The sequence below is a fragment of the Talpa occidentalis genome, unplaced genomic scaffold, assembly GCF_014898055.3.
Source record: "Talpa occidentalis isolate TD23 unplaced genomic scaffold, MPIMG_talOcc4v2.1 talOcc4.3, whole genome shotgun sequence".
Lineage (NCBI taxonomy): Eukaryota > Metazoa > Chordata > Mammalia > Eulipotyphla > Talpidae > Talpa > Talpa occidentalis.
This window is the reverse complement of record NW_023603184.1, coordinates 27,918,158-27,926,761: the sequence shown is the minus strand read 5'-3', so window position 1 is coordinate 27,926,761 and position 8,604 is coordinate 27,918,158. Positions and strand designations below refer to the sequence as shown.

General features: G+C 41.0%; 1 pseudogene; it reads right to left on the bottom strand.

The window, feature by feature from the left end:
- Positions 1 to 511: 511 nt before the first annotated feature.
- LOC119254941 (high mobility group protein B3-like) lies at positions 512 to 1,102 on the bottom strand (annotated as a pseudogene).
- Positions 1,103 to 8,604: the final 7,502 nt, after the last annotated feature.

The window sequence follows — 8,604 nt, the reverse complement described above, 5'->3', positions numbered from 1 at the left end:
AAAGCTGACAGCTGTTCAGACAGGACCTGAACTAGCCTGCGCCTTGGGATGGGAATAAATGAAGGAGCAAGGCCCAGCAAAGGGAACCTGGCAAAAGTCGCAGGTTGGATTTTAGCTGTAGGCGTAATCCTACTCCAAAAGCTTTTCGTGGGCAAGTCAATGAGGCCAGAGGGTTTCAGCTCCCACATACTCCCACAACTCAGAGCCTTTCACCAAGTGTGCACTGAGAACTGGGGCCAGCACTGGGCAAGGGTCTGAACACTTTTTGTAAGTTTATAATCTGATTGAGATGAGCAAACACCAGCACAGGAATTCCATCTGAATTATTTATGTCATTTAATACACACATTTATGTCATTTAATACACAAATATACATATAGTTTATGCATAAATCGCAGCATGAAAACACTACAGCTTACAGAAGAAGAGAAATAAGGAGGAAGGAGAAGGTGCCTGTGATAAGTATGTAGCAAATATCTTTTATTAAAATACAAACAGCCTGCTATTAACTTATTTTTTTAACAGAGAAACAACCCCTCCCACGCTCCCACTGCCCTCTGCCTTTTCCCCTCCCCCTTCCACTTTTTTCCTGGCAACTTTAGCAGGACTCTTGGAGCCATCAAACTTTTCTTTCCATTTATAGCGTGTGACATCCTTCTTGTACTTCTTCAGCTTCGACACCTTTTTGTAGCAAGGCTTCTTTTCACTGTCACTTAAGTTATTCCATATCTTGCACAGCTTCTTTGCCACATCTGTGATCGAGATATCAGGGTTCATGGATTTGATCTTGGAGCAGAGTTCTGAATAGAACAGGAAGAACCAGATGGTGGCCGTTAGGGCCGCTGGGGGCCTTCTTGCCTCCCTTATCTAGTTCATAATGCTCCATTTCCAGATTGTAACATACTTTTATCTGCCTTTGCTATTTCACCAAATTTAGACTTCTCCTTCTCATAGTCTTCCACCTTCCTGAGTACTTCTTGGAAAACTTCGTGAAACTAACAGGACGTTTGAATTTTTCTTCTTATGTTCCTCCCTGAACATCTGCACAAAGAAGGCATAAACAGACAGCTTGCTCTTTTGGGGGGGATCACCATTAGCCATCCTGATTGTGTTGTTCGGTAGTATCCCTTTTAGCTGTTTTTAAGGAGATGCTATTCCTAATGACCCAGGGTTTGTGTACAGATCCTATAGAATACTGATTCTGTGAGGATGCTTTGTTCTTTGGTGTGTGCCTGATACCTACCGTAATATTGGCACAGAGTGGGTTCTCATTTATCAAATGAATTCACAATGATTAGAGAAGTGGGGCCTGTGAAATGTTAAGTAAGCGGTTTCATATTCTCTTTGAATTAGGAGAATTTTGGGGATCCCAGATATCGTGTCCAAATTTCATTGCTAAAAGACCAGGACCCAGAGAGGCCAAGTTATCTACTCAAGGCAATTCAGGAAGCCAGGTCTAGAAGTGGAACTAGAACTCCAATTTCCTAATGCCTAGCCAACTGCTTTCTTCATCATCCACTGGCATTTTCTCAGAAGTGCCAGATAGCCACAACTTATCTTTCACAATTCAGATCTTCTCTAGAGCCAAGGAAGAAGCTAATGCAGAAGGTTGAGGAAATGAAGACAGCTAATGATTTTTCTCTGCAGTTGCTATGTCTGTGTTTGGCTCCCCTGGAAACTAATGGTTTCCATTGTTACTAAGTCCCTCTTCTCAGGAATGAGGAGGTAGAAAAGGTAGCATAAAATCTGTAGGTGCAATTTAAGTCATGTAATATAAATGCATTCTCTAAGTTTTTCTATCATTTCCCAAGCAACCAACTGGGCTGAGTACCCTACTCTGTGTAGCCTGATGTTCAACGTCGGCCTGAGCATCTCAGAGTTTTTCACTTTCTTAAGGATGCATTTTGAATAAATGTTTTCATTAATGTTATACATGAGCATGTAAAAAATGAAGGTATAATCTAGAAACGATTATATTTTATATAAAATGAAATGTTTGTATGTATATAATATATGTATATATTATACATATATATACATATGTACATATATACATATATACATACATATATACATATACATAATATATACATATGTATATATTATACATATATTGTTGAATATATATGCACAACAATATTTTATACACACACACACACACACACATCCAACAATCCAGAATGTGAGATTTAGAGTTTAGGCCTAAAATTTGACCTTGCCATAACACCTTTTAGTCTCCACATAGATGTATTGTCTCAAAGTAAATCCAACCACTCTTTCTAAATAGGGACTTGCTGGAACCTCACTAAGTTTTTTCTTTTTCTTTTTTTTTTTTTTTAAGAGGCATGTATTATTTACTTATTTGTTTGTTTGTTTATTTGTTTATACACGCACTGAGTACAGTCAGAAGCGCGGGAGGGTGAGAGAATTCACCAGAGCCAGAGCAGGGAGCAGAGCAGGCAGAAGGACCGAAGTACACTGCTGAGGGGAGCAACGGGCGGCAGGAGAGGTCTGCGTGCCATGTGGGACCCTCCTCCAGTGGTCGGGGAGCAGCCGGGGATTGAACCGGCGCTGCAGAGGCTGCAGGCAGCTTTGCAACCCAGCGCTCAACCACTGTGCCACCGGGGAGGCCCCAGTTTTTTCTTTTTTTAACTTAAACACATATCTAAGAGTTTGAATTTTCAGGCTTCCTAAATGGATCTCAAAATTGCCCAGATTTTTCATCTCCACTGCCACATTCTAAGCCAACACACTATCATCTCTCAATTAGTACAAATGAAATAGCTTTTTAACTAGATTCCCTCCCTCCAATACTTTTTTCCACACAGCAATTAGAATAATCATATAAAAATCATGTAACTGCTTTGCTTCTGATCATTCAGTACTTCCCACAGCTCATGAGGTAAAGCTCTGATCTTTAGCATGGCTGGCAAGTCCCCTCATGCCCTGGGTCCTGCCTGCTCCCCAGCTTCCTCTTGGGCCCTCTCATACTGCATCTTTGCATTCCAGCCACATTCTTTTGGTTCCTGAGAGGAGTCAGCTTTTCCCTTCTCCAGGGCTTTCACAAATGTTGCAACATCTTGGAATACTCTCTTGCTATGGCGCTTTCTGCCACCCAACATATTTCTTTTGCTGAGTTATATATGTAAGACTGTAATAATACCCCGTCTATTGTGATTTTGTTATGGCTGCCCAAATGGACTGAGACATCATGGCAAACCTTGCTTTTTTAAAATTCTCTTAAAAAATTTTTTTATGCATACAAAAACTGGAGTGTAGGTCAGAGGTGTGGGGGTGGGGTTGGGGGGAGGGTGAGAGGATTCACCAGAGACAGAGTGGGGAGCAGAACAGGTAGATCTACTGAAATACACTGCAGGGGGAGTGATAGGTGAGACAGGAGGGGTCTGCTGTGCCATGTGGGTTAGCTCCCTGGCCAGGGATGGAACTCTGGTTGCAGTGGCTGATGATACCTTGATAGTGTGAGATTTTAACCCATGTGCCACCAGCAAGGCCCAAACCTTACTTACTTTGACGAATACACAGAATCAAAACTCTAGTAAGTGATGGAGTAAAATTTAAGTCCAGGCAGTTTGGCTCTGAAGCCCATTTCTTAAATGGCTACCCTATAGTGGTTTAAATGCTAATAGACTAAATGAATGAACAGGTGGTAGGAGGTCTTTGTTATTCAATTCATCCTTAGTGATCAGAATTCAGCTTTGATGGGGGGCAAATGCTGTGCTTTTTGTAAGAATTACATCTCATGTTCACCTTGCAACACTCGACAGTGGTCATATTTATAGAGAGATGAACAAATATAATCACCACAACATTCATCTTGACCTTGTCTTTTGAAGGTATTTAAATTAGAGCTTTCAGATTCATTAATTGAAACATTTGGTTGGTTTTTTGTTTGTTTGGTTTTTTTTTGACACATTTGGTTGTTTTGACTTAGTTATTTTTGACTCTGTTTTAAAATGACAGTACTATCAATCGAATGAAATTTTCATCACAATTGGAATCTTCAATAACTAATAAAACACACAGACAATTTGATAATAAAAGATAGTTCTTCACAAAAGATACTCATAGGTGCTTTTGAATTTATTTTAAAAAATGGTACATAATAAAAAAAGAACACTGAGCAATATTTCAGTAAATAAAATGCGCTGCAAAAATGACTCATAGTTCAACCACCCAATACCATTATTTTCATTTTTTACACTGGCCTTATAGTTTTTTATGTTGTAAGCAGAGTAGTTATGCTTTTTAATTTATTTTTTTCTTGCTTAATATTATAACATAAGTATTTTAAAAATTTTCCTAGGAGTCCATAGATATATAGTCAAAGCATTATAACTAAATTAATCAGTCTTCTACTCTTGCATATCTATGGAGTTGTCTTCCTTTTTTAACTTGTTAAAGATAGACTGAAATGAAAAGACTTACCATATGGTTTGTTCAAGAAACCTATGCCTTTACTGCTTGACATTGAGAAATAGTCAAAATTGTTTATTTTATTTTGCAGTTTATAGGAAGGTAAAAATACCTAATTAGGGCCTCCCTGGTGGCGCAAGTGGTTAAGCACTGCACTATGAAGCAATCTGCAGCCTCTGCAGCACGAGTTCGATGCCCGGCTGGCCAGGGAGCAACTCACACGGCACAGCAGACCTCTCCTGACTCGCCCGCTGCTCCCCTCAGCAGTGTATTTCAATCTGCCTGTTCTGTTCCCCACTCTGTCTCTGGTGAATCCTCTAACCGCCCGCACCTCTGGCCTGTACCCCAATTCTTGTATGCATAAATAAATAAATCTTTAAAAAAATACCTAATTAAATTCTTCTGTCTTCTGCATTGGCAAGTCTTGGAAAAAGATAAAGAGCCAGGATCAGATCAGCTTTCCTGACACCTGATTGCATGCTCTGTTCACCTGTCATAGGGGTGACAACATAGTTATGACAAAATGTGCCTTAGTCTGCTTGGGCTGCCATAGCAAAATACCCATAGGCTATATGACTTAAGCAACAAAAATTAGTTTTCTCCAGTTTTGGGGCCTAGAAATCTGAGCTCAAGGTGTTAGCATGGTCAGGTTCTGGTGAGAGCTCCCTTCCAGGCTGGCAGATAGTACCTTCTCACTGTGTCCTCACATGGTAGAGAGAGAGAAATCTTATAATCTCATATAACCTTATTTACCACTTACAGACCTTATCCAGACACAATCACATTGGGACATAGGGATTTGGCATATTAATTTTAAAATTCAGCTCACAGCAAAGTGTTACTAAGGAGCCACAGTTTAATGGCCAATGAGAATATGGAGTGTGGGCCTCCCCGGTGGCGCAGCGGTTGAGCGCTGGGTTGCGAAGCTGCCCGCTGCCTCTGTGGTGCCGGTTCGATCCCCGGCTGCTCCCCGGCCGCCGGAGGAGGGTCCCACATGGCGCGCGGACCTCCCCTGCTGCCCGCTGCTCCTCTCAGCAGTGTACTTCGGTCCTTCTGCCTGCTCTGCTCCCCTCTCTGGCTCTGGTGAATTCTCTCACCCTCCCGCGCTTCTGACTGTATCCAGTGCTTGTATAAACAAAACAAAAAACAAACAAACGAACAAATAAATAAAAAAAAAAAAGAGAATATGGGGTGATTAAAGTTCAACATATTTCTAAAATTGAAAAACTTTTTTTCTGGAGGACCTTACATTTATTTTCTCCTTTCTGATGTCAGTTATGTAAGGTTATCAACTTTCTTTCTGCACCTTAGAAGGGAACCTGAATCCCCATCCCCATCCCAGTAAAGTGGCTCCTATTACTGGAATAGGTCTATCTTTTCATTGTTTTCTCCATTACTGCATTTGTCTGTTTTTGTAGCCAATTGACATTTTCCTCCAGGATGATATAAAGTAGGAAATTAAAGAAATAAACAATGATTTTTGCAGTCTCCAGCTTTTGGTTTCCCTATTTGCACACTCTAAGTTTATGGCGGGTCCTGTATATATTTTTCACTGGAATAAATTGTACTTAATAACAAAGAAATAGAAGCAGAACAGTGTTTACTTTTGACAGGGACTTAATATTTTCCCCTTTAATATATGCTACTCTATGTCTGAGGAGAATGTCTTTTCTAACATTTAAATAAACCTAAGAACTGATTCCGTTTTATCAAACTTAAAACATTTATATTCTTTGAGTAAGGAATCAATATGAATATAATAAATTTGCCAAAAGAGAGTGCTGAACTAAGTTAAATTGCAAGGTCTTGAAGATACTGGATTATAATGAAAATATCTCTTTAACTATGACTGCAGTGGTTAAAATTTAATGCAACATTAATGGTGAAGTATGGTTCTTCTAATGGTCTCTGCTCTAGCTTTGTGAAAGCTAAGAAAGGATTTATGCTATAAACAGGACTCTGTATTCATGGAAGTTTGCAGCTTAGTTTTTAAATATCCCCAGCACATAAAAAGGTCATTTGCCCTTTTTTTATATATTCATTTATTGGTTTGTAGTAATAACCGTGACCTCCAGAGGCTGGGCATTTTCTAGAAGCTAATGATCTGTCGGGGTTAGAGTCCTAAAACTTCATGCTAAAACCATTAGTCAGTCTTTAACTTACAGGTAACACCCTCTTCCGCCAGTCATTTTAACTTAGGTCCTGCAAGCCGGACCATGAGTCTGGAAAGCCTGCACTGGGGGCAACATTGTAGACTACCACAGCTCACTGCTAATTATACCCACGTAAACCAGTGTCAGAAACTACACACCACAGAGGTCAGATCTAGGATAGTTACCTCTGTGAGTCCTTTGAGCATGCATCTCCAAAGATCAATTCTCTTATCAAGCCACTAATCAAGCAGAATTAAAAATATTTTCATATAATTGAATCTATTACGTGTTTTTATTAACTGAAAAGCCAGGTTGGGACCTCCCTGGTTGCGCAAGGGTTAAGATGCAACCTATGAAGTTATCCGCAACCACAACCGCACGAGTTCAATTCCCGGCCAGCCAGGGAGAAACCCACATGGCGCAGCAGACCTCTCATGACTCGCCTGGCTGCTCCCCTCAGCAGTGTATTTCAGTCAATCTGCCTGTTCTGTTCCCCACTCTACCACTGGTGAATCTTCTCACCACCCATCCCCCACCCCACACCGCTGGCCTGTACCCCAGCTCTTGTATGCATAAGTAAATAAATCTGTTAAAAAAAAAAAGAAAGAAAATCCAGGTTGGAACTTACAAAAGGAAAATCCAAATGGGCCCAACCCTCCATTGTTGTTGTTTACAACTGCATTATAATGGACTGAACTCTGGAGCAGGTGATGTGTTGATAGCACATCATACTGTAATTCTCTCATTCTGGAAGGTGTCAGAACACAAAAGCTGAGAAAAACCAGGGGACTTTTTTTCCCCTCCTGTGGCTGTTCTCCCTGTTTCCAGCTCCAAAGGTAGAGGTTTCTTTATAGCTCTCATTGCCATGACTTCCTTGCAGCTCCTCCATCCCTTCCTCCCTCTGGGCACTGCTCATTCATTCATTCAACAGTAATTTATTTGGCCACCACAATGCATCAGTCATTCTCCACTGGGCTTCTGTGCCATCTTTCTTAGTCCTCACACCTCTCTGATTACTCCTCTCCATCTTTCCTGTTTCCTCTCTGTCTATCTGTCCTTGGTGTTTTCCAGGATTCTCTTTTGTCCTTCATCCCTCTTAAAATTTTTTTTCTTCAGCCTTTAGAGGTATACTTAAACATACCACAAAAAATCACTTTTTTTAAGTGTACCCTTGATGAATTGGGACTAAAGGTACAAAGTTCGTGATCACCAGCACAATAAAGTTTTGGAACATTTCTGTAACAGGGTGGTCCCAGGAACAGGCGAGGTTCCAGGTTTCCTGCCCCACCCAAAACGAGGGTGTAGCTGAGTGAAGAGAGAAGCAGCAGCAGGGGAGAATGGGAAGGAAGGAAGCAGGATGGAGCCAGAAGGAGCCCTGGAGGAGGCACATGGAGCCGAGAGACATGTGAAGAAACTACACTTGCCTTTTGGTCATGGACTGGGTGACACAGATGTGGGTGAGACTTGTGGGGAGGTGACAATGGTGATTTTTGTCTTGATTTTGATTGTGCTTTTTTTCCCCCAGACTTTTCTGGTTGCTTCTGATGCTTTTCTGTGGGTCCCCACTGGAAGATGCTTTAGACTTGTGGCAGGCTTTGGGGCCTTGTTCTGGGCCAATCCTGCTTGGGTGGACTTTTACCCATGAGGGGACGGGTAACTTTGGGTGCTCGATTTAGAAACTATATTCTTTGCCTTTCCTGTATTGTTTCCTAATTGTATTAAAGTTCCTTTTCATTAAAGTCTCATATGTTTTGTGTTGATGAGGCAGATGGCAGAACCTATTTAGAGCAGGCAGGTTTACAGGGTCTGGGGTGCCCCTCTGCCCGCCCTGTAACACTTCCATCACCCCATAAACTTCCTCCTGCCATTTCTGGGCTCATGCCACATCTGATTTGCTTTTTGTCACTATTGTTTTGCCTTTTCTAGAATTTTATATGAATGGAATTAATCACTATGTTCTCTCTGTGTCTGGCATCTTACACTTAGCATGATTTTTTGAGATTCATTCACATTATA